Below are 26,733 nucleotides of genomic sequence, written 5' to 3' on the forward strand. Positions count from 1 at the left end.
GATTAGGGACAGGAGGGTAGGAAGGGACAAGCAACAACATGGGGCCGGATGGGGCTAGAAGAACATGAGGGAGACGGCCATCAAGCACAAGCACTCTTTTGGAGTGCTTCAACTAAAAGAAAAAAGTAGCTATGAAAGTGCAAGCAGTGGAAGGACACATGTACTTGGGCCAGGTTCCAGGACAGGGACAAAAACACAAAGAGGAAGAGAAGCTGGCATGCCCTAATCAAAAAGGAGCAAGGAAATAAGTGACGATGAAGCCAACCAATGGTACAAAAGAAGTGAGGGAGTGGGAGATTTTGGGTGTTCCAGTGTACAGTCGCAAATGAGTCAACTAATGATAAACAACAGGTACACTGTTCCATAATAGCAACTCCTTACTACTAATTTGGGAGAGGAGGAGATGTCACCCAAAGCAATTGCTTGTTTTTTTCACCATGGCCAAATTGTATTTCTTTTGTAAGCAGGAGTCCTGCTATTGTTTTTTACTTGTTATGTTGAGCATTAGATACGTAATTATGAACAATTACCTCTTCCCTATATATGTTCTGTTGGTTTTCCTTTCCTCCACATCATAGCCGACACCAGCCACAATGTTATGGTTGAAGCACTTCATTTTTGAGTCCCTTTTCTATTTCTTGTAGGGACTTGGTGTTGCCTGCTCAATCAGGATGCAAGAGCGCTCAGAGTCCACACCTTTTAACATGCCGACCCCTGATGCCAGATACTGTTAGGTTCATGGTGACAGGTAGGTCAGTGGACCGCAGCCTCTGGAGAAGAAGTAAGTTGCCCCCTGGTCTGTGGTACTTTTTTTGTATTTTGGTGCGGGAAGAATTTTCTGTTGCATTGATAGTGATTATGCTATCCTTCTTCCTGCCCACAGAGCTGTTTAGCCTCTAGGTACCCTCGTAACTTCGAGGTTACCGGTTATCTACCTCTATTTCTGTAGTTGCTGCCGCATGCACTTTGTCTGCTGATGATCATCACAACTCATTTGGATGTTCATTTTACCTAGGCAATTGGCTGCCTTCATGTTCCTTGACTATCTCAGGTGGGAGCATTTTTCAACTCTATTCTTTCTACCTACCTTACTTAGGTTTGGCGATGGACACCATTCAGAATCCCAGATAGGAGCATTTTCAATATTGCTACATATCCACTACTACCCATCACAGATCGTTTGGCTCTTTATATTCACTTAGGTTATTGGTTGCCTATATGTTCCTTGATAAACCCGGGTGGGAGCATTTTTCAACTATATTATTTCTACCTACCTTGCTTATGGTTGCTGATGGACACCCTTTTGTATGCCAGGCAGGAATATTTTTAATATTGATACATATCCACTATGACAGTGGTTCCCAACCTGTGGTCCGGGGACCCCTGGGGGTCCGCGAAGCATTCTCAGGGGGTCCGCAAGAGCTTAGAAAATAAAAAAATATTAACAAATATTGACAAATTAGGTCCCCAGCTTCCAGTAATGACTCAGGCGGGGGTCCCCGGATTCCAATGATGATTCAGTGGGAATCCCTGGGTTCCATTAATGTTAAAGTGGGGGTCCACAGAAATCAAAAGGTTGGGAACCACTGCACTATGATATAAAAAAATAGGGTGTACTGACAACTGTTGTTGCTTTGTACAGTCAACGTACATACTTACCCTTAAAGATACCTATCTGCATCCCAGGCAGGAGCATTTTCAATATCCCTTCATATCCACTCCTACATATGAATAAGGGTTTATATACAAGTGTGGTAATGACGCTCGCCCTCCAGCATCTTTTGACAGGATGGTGCTACATATACACACTTTCGTATGAAGTGCTGATACACAGTCTATTTTTCCATATTTACATTTTTGTTAACTCCTCATGATCAGTATTACAGGAGCTTTAGCATTCACAATATTCCAAGGGGCCCATTGCTGACTCTGGGAGGGTAAGACGTTTGCTCTGTGTGTTTATCACTATACACTACATCACAAAAACCATTTGAAGTGATATACATGATGTGAAAGAATTCACCTCATCTCTCGTATGTGAAGGCATGAGTTTGGCATGTTATATTCACTAACTGCTTGAGTCACCAGTGTGTGCATGTGGACACACCCCGTGAATTTACATAGAGAGTCCATTTTATCAGTGTGTTGTTGTTCTTTTATGATTTATCTTTTACAGGTCACCTACAAGGGGATATAAACACCTATTTAAGTGCAATAGATTGTAGGTACACATTACTGTGAGAGCACTCTTAATCATAGTGAGGAGTACGTTCTTCTTCTTTTTGGTCCTGATGAAATGCCATTAGATTCTTTTGAACTACCAAGGGCATGAAACATGTCGACCACATCTGTGTAGTGCAGGTAATCTCAGACACAGATTTACACAACCACAAATCTGTAGTGTAGGGCATTCCACACACAGACTCACACTTAGGGAATATCAGACCATTATTCCTGACAATTCCCATGGTTTGTTTTAGCCTTGACATAGGTCCCATCGCTCATAGTAAAATTACAGCACAGGTACCTATGGTCAGTTTTAACACACTCCTTCCAGTCCTTCACCATTCACATTCAGGAACCCATGCAGCACTTCTGGCACATCCCAGCACCTTTCAACAAACAATCTCTGGCAAAGAGCCATTTTGCCGAGCCTGTCGGGCATTGCAGTGCCACCCGATGAGAGGCAAGCCCGATGATGAAGCATGCCATCTAATGGTGGGTGAGGCTCCTTATAAGCAATTGATTTGGGTGACTTCTTCTCCTCACCCAAATTGGTAGTGAGGAGTTGCTATTATGGCACAGTATACCTGTTGTGTACCATTAGCCAACCAATGGTAAGCAGTGGTCGGGCTGTAAGCCCACTGTAAGCTAACAAAATGTCATGCAAGCGACAGGGCATATGCTGTCTCAGGCAAGATCTACAAATAAGGGTATGAGCAAGATCTCAAAGGGGATACTATCCCCAGCACCAGAGGAAAGAACACTGCCTCGCCTGCTGGGGACAACTGAAGGAACAGAACTCTCTCAGCTGTCTCCCTGCTCGCTTGAGAGGGCTGCTACCACATCTCCTCTTCAGCATCCTCCCACAAGGTGAGTAAAACGTGCTGTGCTGCTCTTACAAAAGAGTAAGTAGTGGTGTGAAAAGGTGTCCCTGAGTATCCCTCACCAATGTTGCATATGTGTGCCTTTGACACAATGTTTGTGTTTGTGAGAGTGAGTAGGATTGTGCATATATATACCTACTCCTTTATGTGTCTCTCTGTGCCTATGTGATTAAGGCCCTCATTCTGACAGGCTGGCGGTGCTTCAGTGCCCATTCCGACCGCGGCTGTAAAGCTGCGGTCGGAAAACCGGGTCCGGCGGTTTCCCGCCGGATTAGCCCCGGCTGGGCAAATCCTCCATGCAAGCAGCGCCGCCATGGGGATTCCGACCCCCTTCCCGCCAGCCTGTTTCTGGCGGTTTTCACCGCCAGAAACAGGATGGCGGGAACGGGTGTCCTGGGGCCCCTGGGGGCCCCAGTATGCTTTTCACTGTCTGCTTAGCAGACAGTGAAAAGCGCGACGGGTGCAACTGCACCCGTCGCACACCTGCAACACCGCCGGCTCCATTCGGAGCCGGCTTCTGTGTTGCAGGCCCTTTCCCGCTGGGCCGGCGGGCGCTCCCTTGGCGGGCGCCCGCCGGCCCAGCGGGAAAGTCAGAATGGCCCCCGCGGTCTTTTGACCGCGGAGCGGCCAATTGGCGGTTCCCGCTTGGCGGGCGGCGGTTCTTGGAATGAGGGCCTAAGTGTCTGAAACAATGGAGATTTCCAAATGATATTCCAGTGTGTCTTGGGCAATGACTAAGTACATTTGTGTTTGTGTAATGTGCTTCTGATTGTGGGGTGCATCTAGGTTCCTGTTTGCGCCACTGAGTGGGTCTGTAAGCTTACTTTAGTGAGTGTATGTCACTATTATTGGTGCTTTGCCTATGCTGTTTTGTTTTCAGTTTTAGAATTATTAATACTGTTTAGTGAGGATTATGTCTTAATTGTGGTTCATAGAGCATTGGCGTCATCAGTAACATCACTGATGAAGTCATACCTGCTGTGATGGTTTATGTCCCTTATGATGTAATAGTTGACTGAGTGATGTAATTTGCAACACAAGGAAAAGGTATACGTTGTGGTTTGCGCAGTGAACAATCATTGACAAATTCCAATGGTTTTGTACATTTGAACTAGAACTATGATAGTCAGTTTTAACTGTTTTTTTCAGAGAATTTCAACAGAAATACGACCCATAATTTTTCTTTAGAGAATGCCACAAAACAGAGGGTCCTTGCGATCGAATCTGAGAAAGTGTCAGTGTGAGTAAACGTGGACCTGTGTTGGATGCCTTCCACCTCAATGTTCCTTTCCCTTCATCAGAATGTTAATATCCCAGAGTATAGTTCAGAGTGTGCGAGTGAGTGGCAGTCATTGGATGCACTCTGCCTCACTGTAATCTTACCTCCTTCAAAGCACTCATATCCCTGAGTGTAGCCCTGAGTGTGTATCTGAGTTAGCGGGGCAGGGTTGCATACCTACGCCTGCACTGGACACCCCCTGGCCTCACTGTAGCCTTGGCTCCATAGGAGCACTCATATCCCTGAGTGTAGCTCTGAGTGTGTATCTGAGTTAGCAGGGCAGGGTTGCATACCTACGCCTGCACTGGACACCCCCTGGCCTCACTGTAGCCTTGGCTCCATAGGAGCACTCATATCCCTGAGTGTAGCTCTGAGTGTGTATCTGAGTTAGCAGGGTGGGGTTGCATACCTACGCCTGCACTGGACACCCCCTGGCCTCGCTGTAGCCTTGGCTCCATAGGAGCATTCATATCCCTGAGCGTAGCCCTGAGTGCACATCTCAGAGACCGCTGGCAAGTGTAAACCTGGACCTGTATTAAACACCTATTGCCTTCCTCCATGAGAACATACATATCCCTGAGCGTAGCACTGAGCGTACATGTAAGTGATTGGAGATGTGCCTCAACCAGGACCTGCGTTGGACACCCACCGAATCACTATCTTTGGCTGCATCGGAGAATTTGTTTCCTGGAGTGTGTATCTGAGTGAGTGACGGTATTCATAAACCTGGGATTGTGTTGAAAACCCACAGCCTCAATGTACCTTTGCCATAATTAGTGTGTATCTATCCCTGAGCGTAGCCTAGTGGGTCTATGTGAGTGAGTGTTGGTGTGCGTAAAACTCTCTGCCTCCCTGTGCCTTTGTCTCCATCAAAGTGTTAATATTCCTGAGTGTAGTCCTAAATGCACATCTAAGTAAGTGGTGGCAGATACAAACGTGAACCTGCGTTGGAGATTCTGATACAGGCAAAGGAAGTGAATCAGTGAATGTTCATATCCCTCAGTGGAGCCCTGAGTGTGAATGTGAGTGAGTATAACTGGATCTGAGATGGACACCCACCCCCTCACTGTCTCTTTGGCTCCAGTGGGACGTTCATGTCCCCGAATACAGTGCTGACTGCGTATCTGAGTGAATGGCGGTTTTGGTAAACAAGAACATCTACCGCCTCACTGCACCTTTGGCAGCAACAAAGTGTTACATCCCTAAGTATAACTCTGAGTGTATATCTTAGTTGTGGTGTGCGTAAACCACGACCTGCATTGGATACCCACGACCTCACTCTGCCTTATGCTCCACTTGGGCGTTCATGTCCCTCAGTGAAGCCCTGAATGCATATATGAGTGAATGGCAGTGTGTGTAGATCTGGAGCTGTATCAGACACCCACTACCTCAATGTGTTTTTAACTCCATTGGAACACACTTATCCTTGAGCAAAGCGCTAGTGCATATCTGAGCTAGGGTCTGTGTTCGTAAACCTAGACCTGCATTGAAAACCCACCGCCTCATAAGGGCTTTACCTTCACCTGAACAGTCATATAACTGAGTGTAACCCTGAATGCATATCTGAGTGAGTTAACGTGTGTGTGTAAACCTTGGCCTGTGTTACGTATCAGAGTAAAATGTTGTACACATAAACCTGGATTTGTGTTGGACGCCCACTGACTAACTTCCTTTGCTTACATCGGACAGTTCGTATCCTTAAGTGCAGCCTAGAGTGTGTATGTGAGTAGGTGTAAACATGAACCTGTGTTGGACACCAACCACCTCTTTGAACCTTTGCCTCAGAGCATTCCCATCCCAAAGTGTAGCTCTGAGTGTGAACCTGTTGGTGTATAACACAAGACCAGGTTTACAAATACCGCCACTCAGTCAGCAACTCACTCAGAGATATGAGTGCTCCCATGGAATAAAGGTACAATTAAGCTATTTGTGTATAAACAGATGTCTAGATTTATGCAAACCACCATTCACTCAGATATGCACTCTAAGCTACAATCGGGCATATCACTGCTCTGATGGAGGCAAAGGTACAGTGAGGTGGCGTACATGACAACAGTCCTTATTCAGGCTAAAATTCTCTCCACTTCAATGAAAGTCATGGGAGTAAATTCACGCGCCCCTAGCCCCCCATTATTTTTTTCCCCCACAAATTCTCCCTCTTGTCAAGTTCAAAAAGTTGGCATGTACAAAGTGTCGCTTTCTACATAGGTCCACGTTTACTCACTCCACCATTCACTGGTATATACACGCAGGAATATTCTATGTCAGGACCAGAGGCGAGGATTATGCAGTTCTTTCTTCACTCTTTATTATACAGCAGGTTCAAAGTTCAACAAAAACCATATGAAAAAAACACAAGTCCCATGAGTCCGTTGTCATAGCAACCATAGTCCAATGAGACTCCGATAATGCCGACAGTATAAATGCCCAAACTAACGTCACTCTCCCTCTTTCTTCACTGCTCCAGTGAAAGATAAGTGTCTTTCTGCCTCTGAGCTTTTTTATACACAGTGAAAGTTGTGTCTTTGATGTTTGATTGTGCTTCGCTATTATATTCTCCACATTGCTTTCCTATTTTGCTGTAGCAACGCTGTTGCTAGACGCTTTGACTCCACGCGGTAGGCTCATTTTGACAGCCCGAGCGCAATTGCCACGGTGCTGCGTCGGGCCCACTAGAGGGCGCACGTCACAGAAATTAGCACGTTGGCAGCGCTCGAGTTGCTTTGCGTTCAGCGCTGCGTTTTGTTAACGCGCCAGGGGTTTCAATAGGAGCCTAGGCTCTGTTCAACCCCTCCAACCCCCCACTTGATAGTGCGTTTGTGGTCGGCTGATACCTCAGAGCGGGAGGTGCGCTCTCAGGCCTTCAGACACGCTATTAAGCGCGTATTTTCTAATTTTAGGCTTGTGGGCCTAATTTGGCTCAGATTCTGACAGGAGTGTGGGGGGCTACCCCTTGATTTTTGGGGGCGTTTTTCCTGTCATTTTTCCTGAGAGTCTCATTATGCAACCTGCCCAGGAGCACGACTCTTTTTCCCTCATGTCCCCTGGTGAGGGCCCTTCGCATTGCGTCCTTCCCCCTGGGGTGGATGTGTTGCTGTCGCAAGCTATCGCCCAGGCTCTGGCTCCTATTAAGGAGAGTGTGGCGCAGCTTGCGGAACAAGTCTCCAAAGGGCCGGGCATGTTTGGGGTGATGGGGGTTGCACCTGATGCATCACCCAAGAAATCGCGCAAGCACGCAGCGGGGCACCTTGAGGACGTCAAGCTCCTTGCCGGGGTCCCCAGTAAGAGTGGGCGCGCGCAGGTGCACTTACCCTTCCGGGAGGGCTCCTTACCCAGTATTATAGGTGAAAAGTTTCACCAAAAATTGGACCTTACTATGGGGTCACCTTCCGGCATGGCTGGAGACTCTGAGGGGGACTCTTCCTCGGTCGAGGAGGTAGAAGCGGGCTGTCCTTGGCGTCCTGGTGCCTCCCTACCGGACACGCAGGATCCGGGGGAGTCGGATTCGGATATGTTTGAGCCGGAGGGAATTTATCATCCCCCGCTCCTCAGAATGGCGCCCAGACCAGAAGGTGGCTCACTATGTGGGGAGTAAAATTCGTCAGCCTCTAGACAAAGAGGTTCGGGCCCATCTGAAGGCCGAATGTCCACGTCCTACCTTTCCCGACAAGGTAGCAGCCATGCCTGACATCGACCCCAAGATGTGTACTTTTTTTGCAAAGTACGTCAAGGCCCCTAAGAAGGGGATAGATAGATCTTGGCGGGTGTGTCAGGACATGCTCCCGGATGTCGTGGGACCCTTAACCCAAATTATACAATTGGCCGAACGCGCCAAACAGTCAAATACACCACTTCAGATGGAAGTCGTGGCGGGACGGGCCAAGAGGGCACCATATCTTCTCGGCAACGCCAATTGCGCCATCTCAGCCGAGAGACGCCGCTCCCTGATTATAAAGAAAGACCCCAAGTTAGTGGAGCCAAGGAGCTCGGCAAATTTGTGGCCACTTTTTCGGCCCTCGATAAGGCACAGTCATCAATAAAAAAGATTTTTCCCGGCAAGGTTTTTGGAGGGGACGGACGAGGTAGGGGTCGCTCTTCCGGCCGACAGTTCCAGCAAGGCCCTGGTTCTTACATACAGTCTGGATGGCGGGACGGTCACCAGGGAACCTTCTTCCCCAACAGTGGCAAAGGAAAAGGCAGAGCGAGTAGGATCGCCAGAGATGCAACCAACACCCCAGGAGGCACTTTGGGTAAGAATTACCCTTTCTTCCCCTCAAGAGCTGGGGGGCGGCTATATTTGTTCAAACGAAATTGGGAACTCATAACCTCAGATGCGTGGGATTTTCAGATGGTGTCTGGTTTCCACATGGAGTTTTGGGGAACTCTGATTCAGGAAGAACTTCCCAGGCCTCTAGTCTTCTCAACATCAGATTCCAACCTCATAGATGCAGAAGTCCAAGACTTGCAGCGCAAAGGCGCCATATGTCCCTCAGCTCTCCACCCAAGAGGCTTTGTCAGCAATCTTTTTCTGGTGGAAAAGAAGGACAAAGGATTTTGGGCTATGTGTACGAACACATTTTCCCATTGACACAGAATGGGAAAAACCCTTTGCTACATCTGGCCCTTTGCCCAGTGATCAATCTTCGTTCCTTCATCGACTGGGTGGTATATCGACATTTAAAAATGGAGGGCATACACTTGCTACGGGATATCCTACTACGGGGAGATTGAATGGTCCGCCTGGACCTCAAAGACGCGTACCTTACGGTACCCATATTTCCCCCTCATCGCAGGTTCCTGCAATTTCTGTGGAAGGGTCAGGTGTTCGAATTCACCTCTCTCCCGTTCGGACTGTCATCAGCTCCTTGGTGCTTTACCAAGCTCCTCAAACCGGTGGTGGAACTCCTCCAGTCTCAGAGGATTCGCCTCATTATTTACCTGGACAATATGCTTTTGATGGATCAGACCAGGTCACAACCTATATCCAACGCGAACATGACTATTGCTCTTTTACAGGACCTGGGGTTTGTGATCAACCAACAGAAATCCGATCTGCTTCCCTCGCAGTCTATGGTTTTTCTGGGTTTCCTCATAGACTCCCAGGCAGCCTCTCTGAGTCTCCCGCTCCAGAAGATCGCCAAAATCAAAAAGGAGTTGCGGATAGTCTTGAGAGACGGCAGGATTTCGCTTCGGCAACTCGCCAGAGTGGTGGGGTTACTCTCCTCGTCGATTCAGGCCATTTTTCCAGGCCCACTTCATTACAGGGCTCTCCAACACCTCAAAGCCCATCACCTTCGCTGTGGTCTCACTTACTCTGAAATGGTCTCTCTCAACCCAGAGGCCAGGACGGAGTTACAGTGGTAGCTGGACCACATGGATGCATGGAATGGCAGGGCCATTTTTGGGACCTCCCCCGACCTGGTCATAGAGTTGGATGCCAACATTCACGGCTGGGGAGCCCGCTGTGGGAATTTATCTTTCGGGGGACGCTGGACCCCTCAGGAACTCAACATGCATATCAATTGTCTGGCGCTCCTAGCAGGCTCGTTTGTGATCAAGTCCCTGACTCGGGACAAGGTCTCTTGCGTGGTACTCCTTCGGATGGACAACGTGTCTGCGGTACAGTACATCAATCCTCTAGGGGACACTCGGTCGAGGGCCCTGGCGGACTTAGCGAAGGACTTTTGGCATTTTTGCCTCACGCATCAGATATCCATCACAGCGGAGTATTTCCGGGCTCCCAGAACTCCTTCGTGGATTGGAATTCCAGGTTCCTGCTGGATTACAGCGATTGGCAGCTGGATCCGAGGATTTTCCAGGCGGTTATGGCTCTGTAGGATTCTTGTTCAGTGGACCTCTATGCGTCCAGATGGGACACCCAACTTCCTCGGTATTTCAGCTGGTGTCCGGATCTGGGGGCGGAAGCAGTGTATGTGTTTCTGCAGAACTGGGGCCCACTCCTGGAGTATGTTTTTCCCCCTTTTCTTCTGATTCAGAGAGTAACGGCCCAGGTACGTCGCCAGGAAGTGACAGTCATCTTAGTGACCCCCCTGTGGCGCTCTCAAGCATGGTTTCCATCTCTTCTGGAGCTCTCATGCGACTTTCCTCTCGGCCCTCTGGTCTATCCCTCGATCCTTTTGGATCCAATGGGTCATTTCCACCCTCTGGTCCTTCAGGGTCACTTATCTCTGGTGGCCTGGAAGATTTCAGGACTCGATGGCAAGATTGCCAACTTTCGCAGGAAGCTCAAGGTTTCATTGCCCAGGCCTGAGCTCCAGGGACTGGTAAGCGGTACAGGTCTGCATGGTCTCAATGGACTTGCTGGTGTATGGACAGGCATACAGATCCCATGCGGGCCCACATTACCGAGGTCCTGAATTTCCTAGCATAACTGGCGGCTGCGGGCCTGTCGTATTGTACGGTGAATTCCTTCAGGTCGGCTATCTCAGCAGGTCATCCCCTTCTCGATAATCAACCAGTGGGAGCTCATCCTTGGGTGTGTAAGCTTCTCAAGGGTATCCGACTTTCCCGCCCTCCGCAACCCAGATACTCGGAATTATGGGATGTCAATCTAGTTCTGCGCCTGTTATCCTCATGGCAGGATAATCAATTTCTCTCTAGGAAATAGTTATCAGCTAAACTAGCTGTGTTGCTGTGCTTCATATCCTGCAAAAGGGTGTTGGATGTCAGAGCCCTAGATGTTTCAGTAGAGTGTTCTCTCCGGATGGAGTAACCTTTACAATTACCCGCAGGACCAAATGTAATACCAGGTTGGTGTCTTACCCGGCGTTTCCTCTAGCTCCCAAACTGTGAGTGGTGCGATGCTTAAGGACGTATGAGGAGGTGACAGCTGACCTTCATCCCCCGGGTGAACGTCAGCTGTTGATATCCCTGAAGAAACCCTTTGAAGCGGTCTCCTTCCCTACCATTGCTAGGTGGATCAGATGGATCCTAGCGGAAGCTGGTATTGACATTCAGGTTTTTGGGGCTTATTCGACTAGAGGCGCCATGGCCTCCAAGACGGTCCACGTGGGCTGTAGGTTGGAGGATTTCATGTACGCGGTCTTTGGAGTCGGCCATTAAAAAATTCTATTTTAAACCGATTCACGAGGCGGCCCCGTTGGTGGTGAGTAAGCTTTGAACTTGCATAAGCCTCGCCTCTGCTCCTGACATAGAATGCGAAATTTCCCAGCTAGCGTGAAGGAAAGTTTCAATTCTATTAAGGACACGGAGGCGAGGATTATCCCACCCTACACGTAATACGTGTCCTGCCCACCCAGAAGCTGTGGTTTGGAAACTGTTCAAAGGTGGTATTCTTTTGTTGTGCATAACTGTATTGAATTACTCTATAGATTTTGTTTTCTTATGGTCTTGAACCTTGTTTAATGCGTGACTACAGGTTTTCAGTTAGCTCTATGATTCCTGGTTTCGCGTGGTTTAACGTTCTATATTCTTCATAGGAACTGAGGCAGTGGCCACTTGATGAACCAGATGTCCCTTCGCAGTGAAGTTGAGGGAGAGTGATGTTACTTTGGGTATTTATACTGTTGGCATTATCGGAGTCTCATTGGTTGCTATGACAACGGACTCATGGGACTTGTGGTTTTTTCATATTTTTTTGTTGAACTTTGAACCTGCTCTATAATAAAGAGTGAAGAAAGAACTGCATAATCCTCACCTCCTTGTCCTTAATAGAATTGAAACTTTCCTTCAAGCTAGCTAGGAAATTTTGCATTACCTTTCCGATGCAGACAGAGTATAGTGAGGCAGTGGATGTTCAAAGCAGGTCCAGGTTTACGCACAGTGCCACTCACTAAGATGCGCACTCGTGAATGCTCCGATGGAGGTAACAATACAGTGAAGAAGCGTTTCCCAACGCAGGTCCAGTTTTTTTCACACCACCACTTATTCTAACTCTCACGCACAGAGCTACACTCATGAATATGAACACTTTGATGGAAGGGAAACATATAGGGAGAGGGTGCATGCCCAACCTAGGTTTATGTACACCTCCACTTACTTATCTACGCAGTCAGGGATATACTGTTCTAACGCTAATCTTACAATATTTTGGTCTACAGTGAAAAATTCACCACTCATTTTAAAATTGATTAAATGTAAATTAGTAATGCTTATTGAGGCCTACACTGAAGGCAAACAAATTAGGGAGACCTACAAACTCTGGTCTTTCTGCAGCTTCGAAGTTCTCAGGCGTTCTTGTCTTTGAGAGCTCAGCTCCCCTTCCCTTTGCTTCTGTACTTCAATCACCCCGTGGCGGCACTAGGTGGCGCTCAGTCCTCTGTTTATGTTTGTAGTCCCGGGATCCGAGTGCGATGGCGTCACAGTGAGCCGTGACCCCGGATGTGAATCTCGGTGGAGCGGAAACGCTGCAGCTGAGGCTCAGGTGGTTTAGGGCCTGGAGCCCGAGAGTCACAGGAGGAGGGTCGGGGGGCACTTCTGTGCCCAGGTCGGTAAGCCCGCGGGCGTTGGGGCGAGAGAAGGCATGTGAGCATTTTATTGCCAGAGGCTGGAAACACTGCCGGTCTTTCATGGTGAGATTTCAGAGTGGGTACACCCTATCCATAGATGGAAGTGGGGGGTAGGATGTGTCCCCTTGTTCTGAAGTGTGGGACCCACTCTATTGTGTAGTAGAGGGAGCGTATGCTTTTACTGTCTAAATGTTGTCATAATTGTTGAGATCCGGGAGGAACATTAATGAGGCGCTTCAGGGTGGGGTAGGTTACACTTATTATCCAGGGGCTTTTAGTTCCATCACAGACTCGGTCAGAAGTGCTCTTGAAAGCCGGACAATAAGTATCCCTTCTTGGCCCCGGGTGTCAGGCATTAAGGTGGTGTTTCTTGTTTGGTGTTTATTTATTGTTCAGGATCAGGAGTGTGGGGTGGCTGGAGAGGAGAAGCGTACTCTGTCATAATGGGAATCCCCCTCCCAGTGTGGTCATTACATGGTTTGAAGGTTGTTGTTGGATCCAAGAACCACTGCGTGCACCAGGGATCTGGGACTAGAGAGCACTCATTGCCTAAGGAAAGTGGGACGATTCTCCCTCTGGTCTGTCCTAATTCAGAACTTGCCCTTTGCCTCATTAAAAGGGGCGGGTGCACCTCTTTGTGTACTCTTTCTCTAGCAGTATACGTTATGTTTTGAGCTTTTCAGCGCGGAGTTACTTTGTCTAGACACGCCTATGTGGGTATTTTTTTTTTATGTCAAAGGACTCCATTCCTAGCCGGGATTACGTTGCAAATAAAGCAAGTACCCCGAAACACTCGTGTAAAACTAAAATTACAAAATGTACACACGTCACATAAGCCACGCACAACCAGAAATGAATGCTGTAAATGTAAGAGTAGCTAGTAGAAGGGGAAATATGTCAGCACGAATTTTCAGTTATATCTTATTGCATTGTCATGAATTCACACTAGTAAGGGCTTTCTGAACATTTCTCACACTTGTGCCAACCAATGTTACCCCTTGCACAACTGCTCATTCTCACACTCTTGTCAGTGCCGGTCTGCAGCCCCAGGTGTCACCTATCGTTGATTTTGCGGGTGTTGCATTGTTCAAATTTTGCAGTCATCAATAGCGTGTGTAATATGTTTGGGCTTTGGTCTTGCTACGTGTACAGTTTTACTAATCCCTGGCGTTTAGTGTCATTCATTGCTTATGTGAGTTTCCTTTTTTTTTTTTTTTCTTTTTTTTAAATTTTGTTTGAATCTGTTTATTGTTATTTTTCCTTTTGTTAGTACAGTATAATCTGCGGCAATACATCGCATGTTACACGATTGGCAGTACACTTGACATTTACATAGTATATGACTGACAGTGTTGCTGGTGAAATGTGAACATGTCCTAAACAGAATAATCGAACAGGTTTGGATACATTGTACAGCGTAGAGGTGGGATTCAAACAATTGTTAATTGAAAGGAATAAAAAAGTGAGTCATTAACAATTTTAACCTCAACTTGTGAGGAACGTGTCAGCTACCTCTCAGCCCAGTTACATGCTTTAGTGTATGACAACAGTTTAACTAAGGGGGGTATGTGGCTCGTTTGAGGGGCTGTTTGGTGCAGAGGGCTGTGTGCCGATTAGGGCAAAAAGGCAGGGGTGCCCCAGTGTGTCTACCTCAGCTGTGTGGGGGTCAGGTGAGAGATCCGGTGGATCGTGTGTAGGCTGTGGAGCAGATTTTAAATCAACCAATATGGTGCTCCGGTTGGTAGCAATGGGATATTTACATAGGACCTTGGTGTCTTCTTTGTGCAGCGCTAGACTCTCCACGTGCACCCATGTGATAGTGGATAGAACCCAGGCTGAGTGCCAGGGACGTACGTGATTTCTATTTCCTGATAATTAGGCGTTTGGCCACCAACAACCCCAGGTCCATGAAGTGGGAAGTATCCCTATACCTTTTTCCCTGTGTTGTAGGTCCAGGAGGCATGCTTCCCAAGTGCGCAATGTGGGGCGCCCTGTGCAGGCAGTTAGATGCGTGGTGGTCTTTTGCTGACTGGTGCAGAGTTGGACAAGCTCATAGCATGTGTAGTACATTTGGATCCACTAAGTTACAGCAGGGGCAGGTGGCATCTACCTGATGGAAGTAGCGATGAATCTTCTCAGGGGTAAGGTATGCTCAGTGGATAATGTAGAATTGGATATGCCAGAAACAAGCGCTCCTTTGGACATGGACAGGGCTTTCTAATATGGCGGACCATTCTTTGTTGGTGCAGGGGTGAGTCATGTATATTTGCCAGCGCTGGCACAAGCATGTGAGTTGGGTGCTTGCTCAATGAACCAGCAAGCCAGTGGATTAGGTGTCTGCCCGCCCCATCACATTTAGGTATTGTAGTGTTAGGTGTGTTGGTTGTGTCAAGTTGTCCCACTTTCTCACCAGTGCACCAATTAACGAGTTGATTAGAAAGAAATGGCCAAAGGGGCCTCATCCTCCATCATGGAGTCGAATAGGATGAGAGTCCTCTCTCGGTACAACTCCCCCAGAGAGTGGAGACCCACCTTGTGCCAGGAAGCCACCTCTGCTGCAGAGGTTACCTGATTTCACCTGGGAGTGTCCTACAGGGCCATCACTGTGGCACGTGGAATGGTCAACTTGGTGATGAAAAGGCTTTGGTGATAGCATCGCCCCACATCCTGTAGGAGAGTGGGTGTAAGTGTCATTACTTTAGAGCAAGGATGGAACAAGTGAAGAGCGGTGGTTAAGGACCAGGCCAGGGTGGTCGTGTCAATGTCAGCCATCTGCTGGCCCACCAGCCATCTGGCCACGCATTGGAGTTGGGATGCCAGATAGTAATGTTCAAAGTTCAGAACCACTAGGCCTCCCCCATCTGTGGATAAGTACAAATGTTTAGAGTGCGACCCTGTGCTGTAATAATGCCAGATAAACTTCATCAATGATCCAAGGGAACAGAAAAAGGGCCGTGGGATGTAAAGGGGAAGGTTGGCAAAATAATATGAGGCGAGGAAGCATGATCATCTTGAGGAAAACAACACAGCCATCGACTGATAGTGGGACTGTTTTCCAAAAGTTCACTTGTGATCTTAGTGACGTCCCTGCACGAGAGAGGTTACCATCAAATAGGTCCACACCTGAATGATATATTCGATTGCCGAGGTACCGGAACATAGTGGTTGCCAGGTTGTCCTGACTTTGCTAAGGTTGCAGGGTCTTGTGTTGTGGGCGTAAATGGGAAAAGACAAGTTTTCGTCCAGTTCACCTTAAAGCCTGAGAGGTTGGTGAACCTATTAAGTGTTAGTGCCACTGATGTTGGGCTTGTACTTAAATCCATGAAATACAGGCGTAGGTGATCCGCATATTGGGAGATTGTGTGAAGTCCGTCTCCCAATAGTATTCCCCCAGTTCCCTCCCCTGCGAGCATGGGGCAAGATCAAGAGGTTCTATTGGCAGAGGAAAAGCAAAGGGGTGAGCGGACTACCCTGGCTAATACCTCTGTTTATCTGAATCGGGTCTGAGATGGGGGGCACCTGTTCTAACCAGGCAAGTGGTGAGGTGTATAATAGTTTCACTAATTTGACAGATTGGTAGCGCAGGCCATATTGTGGCAACGTCTCAAATAGAAAGGCTCATTCCATTGAATCAAAGGCTTTTACCAAGTCCAATACCAGGCAGCCATTCTGGGGGCCACCGGCGAGGAGCATGCACCAAAACTCTGAAGTACCTCCGTAGAATGAGGGAGATGCAATGGGCTGGTCTTGGCATATGTGCCATGCCAACAGTGATATTCATCCTTGTTTAATGGCATGTAGTGTATGATTGATTTTATTAGGTAGGTATTGATTTTAACACTTTTGGTTTCTTTTTTCATTACACAGATAAAATGAATGATTGGTCTATTGGGTGCTTTAAATTCTGTGGTTTCTGTGGTATGATTAGTCTGAGCTGTCATTCTGAGTGAGTGTATTGCTCAGTTGCCTAGCCTCTGCTGTCATTACTTAGCTGTATGGAGATCTGATCTGTGCTGTCATTTTGTGCTTGATTATATTGTCTTGTCTGGTGTTTGCTACCATTGTATAAGTGAATGGTTTAGAGTCATACAGTCCATGGGTACTCGCAGACATTTTCCCAGGGGGTCAAAGCTTTTGGTCTGTGGTGTTAACAAGGGCCCTATTAATGTCAGGAGAGTGGTGGTCAGGGATTATGCGCATATTAATGTAGGTGTGTGGGAAGCTAAGCATGTACATTTAGTGGCTAAATTGCACAGTGTGAAACAAGACAACCTGGGCTCAATCTCTGCTTCCCCAATTGACCAAATTGTGTGATCCTAGGCAATTGTCTTATTTCACTTCCCCCTCCTTTTTAGGTTGAGCTTAGTAGAGCGCAAGCGCTGCTTTTCTGACATGTTGGTATGTATCTGGGATTTTAATCACGACCACCTCACACCCATCACTATCACTCGTTCGTGGGCTTGCCTTTCAAAAATCCTTTCTTTTCGTTGGCAACTTCTTTGTTTGTCCTTTCTTAGGGCAGTTTTGTTACTCCTTGTCCATTGACCCTGTTACATGGATAATTGCACTTTTGCCGATAATTTTGCGAGTTAACTTCTTTTTCCTTTAGTCTGTCTCCTACACGCTTACGGTGGTGCTTTGAATTGGCCTGCTCATGTCAACTGTTTTAATAAATATTTTCAGTTTGTGTGGCAAGAAAAGTCCAGTTAGTAATTTTCCACGCTAATAGCTCCAACTCGAGCAAACGCAAGACCCATTGCAAATGCTTGTTCTTTATTATCACGTATAAGAGGACCTCAAAATACATACCTTCAGAATGTGTGCTGTCCAAAACCTTCTCCTCTGTTTGATTTAATAAACTATATTGCTATTCATATATAATATCAACCCAGGCCACCGAAACGATGCACATAATGACTGACTTGCCTGTTCACTGTTGCTGGGTGGAGGGTAGCATGAATTTATGTTTGAAAACTATCACTTTGAAAAAAACATTTCTCAATGCACTGGTGTAATGTGACGTACTAAGGTGAAACGGCTCTGCATTTTAACGAAATACACTTTTTGAATTTTTAAGAACTTCTATTTTCACACTTTTGCTGAAAGACGTCTTTAAAAGTGAAGGGATTCCCTAAAGTTAAGTACTGCAGCACACTGTTTTTTTTTTCTTTATCTTACATTAACCTTTAAATAAATAGGTGCCAATTTATTTAACGTCTATTTGATGTTCGTGCTTAGTCGAGTAAACAGCATCCCCTTGCTGCTGTTTACTGGTGGCCGAATGTAAAGGTCAGGAGGGCTGCATGCAGCCTCCGGGCCGAAGTTTGAGCATTATTGGTCTAGTCTTTTTTTTGCGTATCGTAGAATTGTAATGTCTCTGCTATTTATTTGGTTCATCCTATGGCTTTTGATTGTGTGATTTTAGTGCGCCTCGTATCGCATCTTTCATTTGCCCATGAAATCTTTGTTCTGTTGATTTGTATGAAGTTATCAGCCTTTGTTTAGTGTTTAGTCATTCTTTTAGAGGATATAACCATTTGCCACAGATATAGTAACGTGGCAGATAGATACCTGTAGAAAGTATGACTATTTAAAAAACTAAGAAAAATCACGTCGACTGAAAGGAAAAATACTTTACTTCTTATTCTCTTTAAATTGCTTTCTGGCACAGCTCTGTGCTCTTCTGGCATTGTCTGTGCGCTTTAAAACTGCATTTAGAGCTATATTTAGTTCAGCCTAGACTTCTTTGGATCACACTAGTGACTGCTTCTGCGGATGATGAATTTTGCTGTAGGCGTTCACTGCAGAATGCGACTAGGTCAAATAACGTGTTTACACTATTGCACCTCTAATTTGTTTGCTACAGGCTCCATTGGTATCTGAAATAAATTACCCGTCATTATCACGATGTTTTTGCCGGGTGTCTGCCTTTACAGGGTTGACTGCCTATGACTATTGGTTGGTTTGTTGTCTAAAGTGCAGGATGTTCTTTGTAAGAAGTGTTGCCTGATGACCACGAGCCGCCATAGCAATATGTTAATTATTATTTTGTTGCGCGGAACGTTAAAATATTCTGGCGGCCATTGCAGGGTTCGTTGTCCCGTGGCTCGTATGTCACACCTTAAATTGAGGAGTACAGCAACGCAGTCGCTTTTTTCCTCTTTTATCACCTGAGATACAGCACGATCACTTCCTGCCTCCTCTATCCAGTAACACCGGCAGCCGGGGTGCAGTTATGAGTGATATTTTCAATGTGACCAAACTAATGAAGAGATTTCTCTGCTCTTACATCCATGTATGTTGAAAGGAAAGCATTAACCTATAGAAAGTTACGATAATTTAATTTCTTGGAACCTATATGGTCTGATATTTCCCGTCATTTGACAGGTGTTCAGTAATCGTTGGCAGATGGTTCGCTTATTGGATTATCAGATTAACCCCAGTTGAGGATGGGTTGATTTGTGTGTCCAGACGAGCAATTCTCATGGTAGCATAGTACAGGCACTGTCCAGGTAAATTGTAGATAAGAAGGTTCTCTGCTTGCATATTATTTGTGAAAGTGCTTGATTGGTACCATGAGGTCTAAAGGCATTTAAGTGCCACCAGGACCACCTGCTCTTTCCTGCTTATTCTAGGCAGCACAATCTGCACTGTCTTTAGGCTTATCCCTTGCATTGCCACCCATCTTAATTCAGTCTCGGGCTTGCTTGTCTGTGTTACATGAAGTAAATCCACGGATCCAAGACTTGTTGGTTAAGTCTTTATTATACAGCATCCACAACAGTGCCTGCTGCTTACTTGCTTCTTCCTTCTCTCTCCAACCGTCCCTCCGAGAATCCTCAGGACATCTCCCTTCCATTCTCTGACATCATTGGTCAATGATGTCAGAGTCTAGCCAAGACCACAACAGTCTGTTGTAGAAAATACCTAACTCGGCCATTACCCGAATAATGTACGGGTAGTACAGGGAGCTTTTATACAAAGAGGCCCACAGTTCAAATCCCAATATGTACTTTGGAAATGAATTTATAATTTTTGTGACTTTAATTTTGTGAACTGATTTAAGTATTTTCTTTATATATATATATATATATATATATATATATATATATATATATATATATATATATATATATATATATATATATATATATAAACAATTTTTTTACATCTTTTAAATTAATACTTGCTCTGCGTACAAGATTGCTGACAGAGAATTTAAGACATTGCAAAGGAGAGGCACAAGCACAGCCAATGTCAGACAGTAATAAAAAACATATACTTGCATTTCTGATCCAAAACAAAGGCAATATACATTAAACAAACTCTGAATCCATAAGTAACCCCTATCCACCCCACGGAATTATGTTTCCCTGTAAGTGTTCCATTGATTCTATACTTTCTAGTATTTTTTCGCATAGCCTCGGCTTTAAGATATCACCTGTGTCAGCTCGCTGACACAGGTGCCAAATAATTTTTTCAATCTTGGACCCTCAGGGGACTGCTCGTTCGCCATGCTTTCGCTCTATTCCTCTTAACTACCCGGCTGCCAGCACCCACCAGATCTTCTGATATCTGGGCCACACTTCCTCTCCTGTTGTATGTAGCACAAGCCACCTGGCCTCTAATGGTATAGTCGGGACCACTGGAATTATGCGATTTGCTGCTGCGACAATTTTTGCATCATTATAGATTTGTCGAATTTGCCACATAATCCATCATCTGCCATACAATCAGAAGATTTTAACAACAAAATTGTTTCTAGCTCAAACCGTTCAAACGTTACTAAAAATACAAGAACGTGATACTGCGTAGTGAAAGGACCTGTCACCTCTTTGTTACTTATTGCTATATTTGGGTATTAAAATGGTACTAATGAGGTGTAACCAATGCCGATATAGTGTTACCAAGTTTAAAAATGAAGAAATAGTGAAGTAATACTATTACAAAATGTGCAATACTATGCCACATAATTTGCCTTTTCTTGCTTCTTAATTGACTTAATCCTGCCGCATAATTTGGCCCTCTGCATGATTCCAGTGGCCCTGGATATAGTGAGACCTGTACATTTCGCCATAATTTTCACTCCCCCTTTCTAGTACTGCTGGATTATAGGACAGTCCCAGAGGATATGGAAGAAGGACCCCATCATTCCACATCCCCTGGCACACAGATCAGAATCATATCGCCCCCAACAGAGTAGAAGTTATCTAGAATAGTACGATCTGTGTAGTATCCTGAGCTGTATTAAACAAAAGCTTGTCCATATTGTATCCTCTCTAGGACTTTGGACTGCCTCCACCCAGTCATCTTCTTCTATAAGTCTTGTGTCACCCTCCCAGGTCTCTTGTAGCGACCGCATAGGGTCCGTGGAATTGTTAATTAATTTCCTATGTCAGGGAGATGGCTTCGTCTGATGTGGGGTCTAAGAGAAGCCATTCCTCCAACGGGGAAGATTCAGATAGTAGCAAATGTTTTCTTTATTTTTTACTAAATGTTTATTACCGGATGGAAATATACACTTCCTGTTTACTCATTCTGACAAAGACCCATCAATTCAGTTGAAACAGCTTTGAGATTTTTTTGAATTGCCAAGATGTCAAAGGATTGTTAAGTTGTCTTCGTGTCCCATTGTACCAAATTTAGTAGGTAACTTTAATGTAGATAAGAGATGACTGAAGCTAGGCCATATGTACAAGTGCTGCATGCAGTGAGGCATATGCATTCATCTCAGAAGCCAATAAAGTATATTCGTTGCTTTTTGGAAATTATCATAAACCTTGTATTTTAAGTTTTTACATTATTGCTTCTGATCTGCTCTTTGTGATGGCCTAGCCAAAAACCTCTGTCTCCCTGCAGTTGGATACTTTCCTTGCTTAGTTAAGAGATGACTTTCATTGTTTTTTTATATTGTGTTGAACTTCTTGATTCCACCTGCACAATCTGTGTCTCATGCCTGAAACCTGTAGGCTAGTGTGGCCAACTCAGCCAGTGGTTATTTTACCAATACAAGTTTAATCCTAGTGCATCTTTCCACATTAAAAGAAACCCTTTCCTTAAATAAACACAAATAAATCCACCTCTACCTGTTCTTCATAACCATAAAAAGTAATTGGAATGTGTTTCAGTAAGTTGTTTGAGAGGTACTGGTGCTGATAGAGCCAAGGGTGGCACATCTTTCAATTGGTTGTGGTTCTTTCCATACCTGTGTCTCAGAAGCAGAAGAGTTAGTGCAATATGTGGAAGTATCTTTGACATCTATACTGCACAGAGCAGGTGATGTGGGCTGGTTCCGGTCAAATGTACACAAAAGGCATAAAGAGAACCAGGTCAGAAAATTAATTGCTGCCCAAAATAGAGTTCCCAATGGTGTAAGCACTGTCATCTACAGAGCAGTTCTGATGAGCTTAACCTGCCAGTAGAAAACCTGTCCTAACAATACGTAGTCTTGTAAGATTATCTTTTTTACCCTCTTGCAGTGGGCTATTATTGGGCATGCTGTGTAGCTTATTTCATACTTACGCTGTGGGATTTTTTTATTTTTATTTCAGACATTTTATTTTCATTACATAAAGGCATGATACAAAATACACAATACACTTCTGCAATGACACATAGTATGGAGGGAATGCTTACAGAGACCACAATTGTATACAGCATTTGAAGCATGTACCCTCAGATATTGGCTCTACCGAAGGTCACTGGTTGGTTTAAGTGTTGTGTTAAAGGGTCGGAGTACATATCTAAAAGGCGGACAAGAAATGGATCTCTGTGGCATGGGGGTGTTCAATACTGTGCAACAGAAGCGTTCATGGTATCTGTAAACGGTATTGTGGTAAAGGGCAAAATAAATGGGGAAGAGGATAAAAGCCCAAGAAAGAACGGGGGAAAGATGATAGGAAACGAGAAAGAGAGGATAGACTACCCTATAGGAATCCAACAGGACCACCAGCACCCATATTCGCTGACCTTGGTAATAGAATGAGGTAAGCAGTGATCACCCCTGTCATTAGGAACCTTTTGTTCAAAAGAGCTCCCATGGTGGTTTGTTTTTCTGTAGATATTTATCTGAGTATTCTTGCTGGAAGTATTGTGCGGTTTAGCATATAAGATGTTCTTCGCACTTGTAATGGAGCACAGTAAATTCCACCATTTTCAAAGGAGCTCACTGAGATTAGTTCCAATCTGAAAGAATCGTTTTAGTGCCCAGGGGCAGCAGCAGGTCAGTTAGCATCAATGTAAGTTCATTAAGATCCATTGCCTGAAGGCTTGTGTGCAAGCCCGAGGCAATGGTAAGAAATAGATCTCGAAGGCTTCTCCTGCTATGTCTTGAATCAGGACTGTATCTGAGACCAGAGCAAACAGGCCATCTTACAAGTGAAAAACATGCATTATGTCCCCATCTCCTTCTCCTCTCCACATCTCCAAGAAGCATAAGATGTAGTCAAGCCAATCTTATAATGCCCCAGAGCCCGTGTAATTTTTTGCTGAAAATGGGGATTGGCAGATATTTTTCCGTGAGCTGTTTGGGGTGTTTGCATTTCGTAAAGTGTATGTGTAGGTTTTCCGTTTCTGGGTAAGTGATTTCAGCACATAGCTCTTTGGTGATTCTAGCAGTTTATATATGTGTGATGCAGACTGGCCCTTTCTCTTGAAATAACCTAGCAGGGTAGATCAGGTGTGTGCGGAGACTTCACTTTACCAACTGCGCTTTTCAATCACAGGAATTTATAAAAGTCGTTGTTTGCTAACTGAAAAGTCCGACGTAGGGTCAGAAACAAAAGATTGTGTGAACGGGTGCCTAAATCCTCTATAAAGTTCATACCCTTTCTCACCCATGAATCACAAAATATCGTCTTCCCACCCCATTGAGTCCTACGATTGTGCTACTGGGAAGCCATAATAGAGCCAAATACTTGATGGTGCAGCTGCTTATCAAGCAATAGGGGGGCCGAAATGGTATCCTTTATGATAGCTCGTGAATGATCCAACGGGAATCTGGCTGAGTAGTGTATAGAGAGGATGGCGCTGAGAGGCAAGGGGTATGTTAACTGAGTCTCTATAGTAAGCCAACGAAGGAGTTAGTTTCCATGCACCCGAAACCTCCAGGATTCCTGAGAGATAAAGAATGCTTTTGATATTGTGGGTAGTGAGGGAGGTTTTTACCTCCAGAGAGATTTACTCATCTTCAGCGTGATCAAGGAAATTCTTGCTTTATTACCCTTCCATAAAAATGTGGATGTATAATTATCCACAAATTTGAAAAAAGCGTTTACAATGCAATAAGTCTCACATTTACTTGAGTTTGAACTATTGGCACTGTAAATGCATAACTGGACTTTTTTTGCCACATTAATTGGTGAACCCTGATGCATATTTTGGTCCTTTCTGCCACATAATTCCAGTGGCCCTGCATATAACTTAAGGGCTAGTAGGCCTATTTGAATATTTTTTTTAAACACGGCCCTTAAAACACAAACTATTCTCAGGTGCAGAACACATTTACTTGGCAGTTTGTACAGGCGACATTACCCGTGGGGCAGTGAATAAATAATTGTACTCAAAGAATGCGTACTTACTGGATCACTGTCCCTATACTGCAGTCTGGAGAGAGACTAACAAAAAGCCCACAGAATCGATGACAACAGGTTTGAAGTGCTTTGCATTCTCGACCTAGAAAGTAGTGCGCCACACTATGGTATTTGGCAGATCGTGCAGTAATCCATTTAACAGGGTCAGTCTCCAAGGCAGTAACAAAGCAGTCTCCAGGTGGGGCAAACATAAAGCTTTTACCTACAAAACAAAGAGAAGTTTGAAAGGCAGGCCAAGGAATGAATGATAATGATGGAAGTGAGATGGGCATGTTGCAATCCCACAGATGTAGATTACAATATGTTGAGATACAGAGCTTGTGTGCTGCCTTGGCGCAACCTAAAAATGATTAAATAATGAAGTAATACTAGCACAAAATGTGTGCATTATGTCGCATAATTTGCCTTTTCTTGTGGCATAATTTACTCAACACTGCCACAATTTGGCCGAACACTACGGTGTAAGTCTAGTGGCTCTGCCTACTACTAGACTCAATTAACTTAAGTCACTCAATAAGATAAACTCATGTGCACTCAACCACATACTCTCAACATCGACAGATTGAGGGTACATGAGAGTTAAAATGTAATAATACTTGAAAAACAGGTTCGCCCTTAACTCCTACACCCACCATGATGCGTTTGTTTCACTGTCATTAGATCAAAAGTTTTCCAACGTATACATAGGTATATATTTGTAATTAACATTTGTGCATATTTCCCAATACCAAGCACCTATGACAATTTCAGGAAATGAACAGGAAAAATGCGAAGGGTTGGCACTTAGAGCAAGGCGATCTAAATGCTGAAGAAAGCAAAATGCTGCATTACAGCGATTTACAGAAAACAGTACCAATACCAACAACAAAACATGTTCCTGTTAAAGAGAACAGGGAGGAAATTACTTGCAAAAAGTAAATTCACTGTCCAAGCACATAACATTTTCTCCGAAATATTGATGCAAAATTCAAGTTCAGTCTCACTTTGAAGTTTAACACTCTACTGGTTGTTAAACGTTTTGTATTAAAAAATATTTACCCAGTATTACTGAGTAAAACAGGAACTTCAAAAAATAAAGTGCAATGGGACTAAGTGGAAAAAAACGAAACATAAGAATGGCTAACGTGTGCATAGTTTCAATGTCAAATCTGAATGCCAGTACAATAGAGCAACATTTTTAAACAACAAATCCCATATTAGGGAAGATGGAGAGAAGCTCAAAGGTGGCTGGAATGAGAAACTTCACAGCAGATGTCGAGAATAGTGTAGATGTTTTGCATACATATTAGAAATGTGAATGTACTCTTTCACTGTGAACAATCTGAACATATACATGTCTTAACTGCTGCAAGGCATAGGTGATCAAACAGATGGCTTGTACTAAGATTGGTCTTATTTGTCTGCTGTCACAAAAATAATACGGTTTTTGTCAAATGCTGTTGTGGTTGGGTGGCACGAACAGCAGAGGGTGCGTAGAAAGACCAGATGATGACACCAGGGGTACTAGTACTGATAAGGCTGTTACCGATTTCAAGTCCATTTATTTATCCCTTTGACTGAACCAGGTGTGCGTCGTGCATAGGGACTGTATGGCTCACTACAAACATTCAAAGCAGCTACCTATTTGCCATGAGGATTGCTATTGATCTAGGGATGTAGCTTGGGTGGGGGGATGGAGGCGAAAGAAGTTTGTTCTACAACAATTCCATTACTTACATTTGTGTGAAAAAAAAAAAGTGCTGTGCCCGAAGCTCTGCTCGGAAACCCGTGGCCTGGTGTTATTAAACGCAGGCATGCCTAATACGTTCTTGACTTGGTAGTCAGGTAGGCATAATCTGCCTCAGTTTTTCTTTTCTCACCATGCACCAAAAAAAACAAAAGATGACAGCACTGGGAGGTGCTTGTTTCGCACTCTGTCCGGAAGCAGGGACTGAATGTGGAAGGTTTTAGTCTGGGAAGTGCTTCTTGTAAAGAATAAGTTAGCGCAGTGGCGTAACATACACAGCTGCTGACTTTGGAACCACGTGAGCCAGGTTCGAGTCTTGATGTCGGCTGTACAAAAAAAACTGCAGCTCGTAGTAACTAAAAAATAAACTCATAACCAACAAGAGTACAGAAGAACGAGCATAAAACAATAATAAAATGAAGAACTAGACTATTCTAAGCGCCATGGCTGCCATGAACATGATTGCGAAGGAGAGACTCAAAAGAATACGTAGTTCACTCACAGGTAAACATATCGGCAATCGTGCAGTAATCAATGTAAG

The 26,733-nt window shown here is 44.9% G+C and overlaps 1 protein-coding gene across 4 annotated transcripts in view; it reads left to right on the top strand.

Annotated features, from left to right (window-relative positions):
- The first annotated feature begins 12,716 nt into the window (after positions 1-12,716).
- DNAJC14 (DnaJ heat shock protein family (Hsp40) member C14) overlaps positions 12,717-26,733 on the top strand; it is an 83,393-nt gene continuing 69,376 nt past the window's right edge. The window contains exon 1 of one of the 4 annotated variants that reach the window (XM_069230711.1): positions 12,717-12,938. The gene's annotated coding sequence lies outside the window, so the exon portion shown is untranslated. The remainder of the gene's footprint in view (positions 12,939-26,733) is intronic. The other 3 variants (XM_069230712.1, XM_069230713.1, XM_069230714.1) reach the window with 3 other exon arrangements.

Source organism: Pleurodeles waltl, chromosome 4_2, assembly GCF_031143425.1.
Source record: "Pleurodeles waltl isolate 20211129_DDA chromosome 4_2, aPleWal1.hap1.20221129, whole genome shotgun sequence".
NCBI classification, from domain to species: Eukaryota; Metazoa; Chordata; class Amphibia; order Caudata; family Salamandridae; genus Pleurodeles; species Pleurodeles waltl.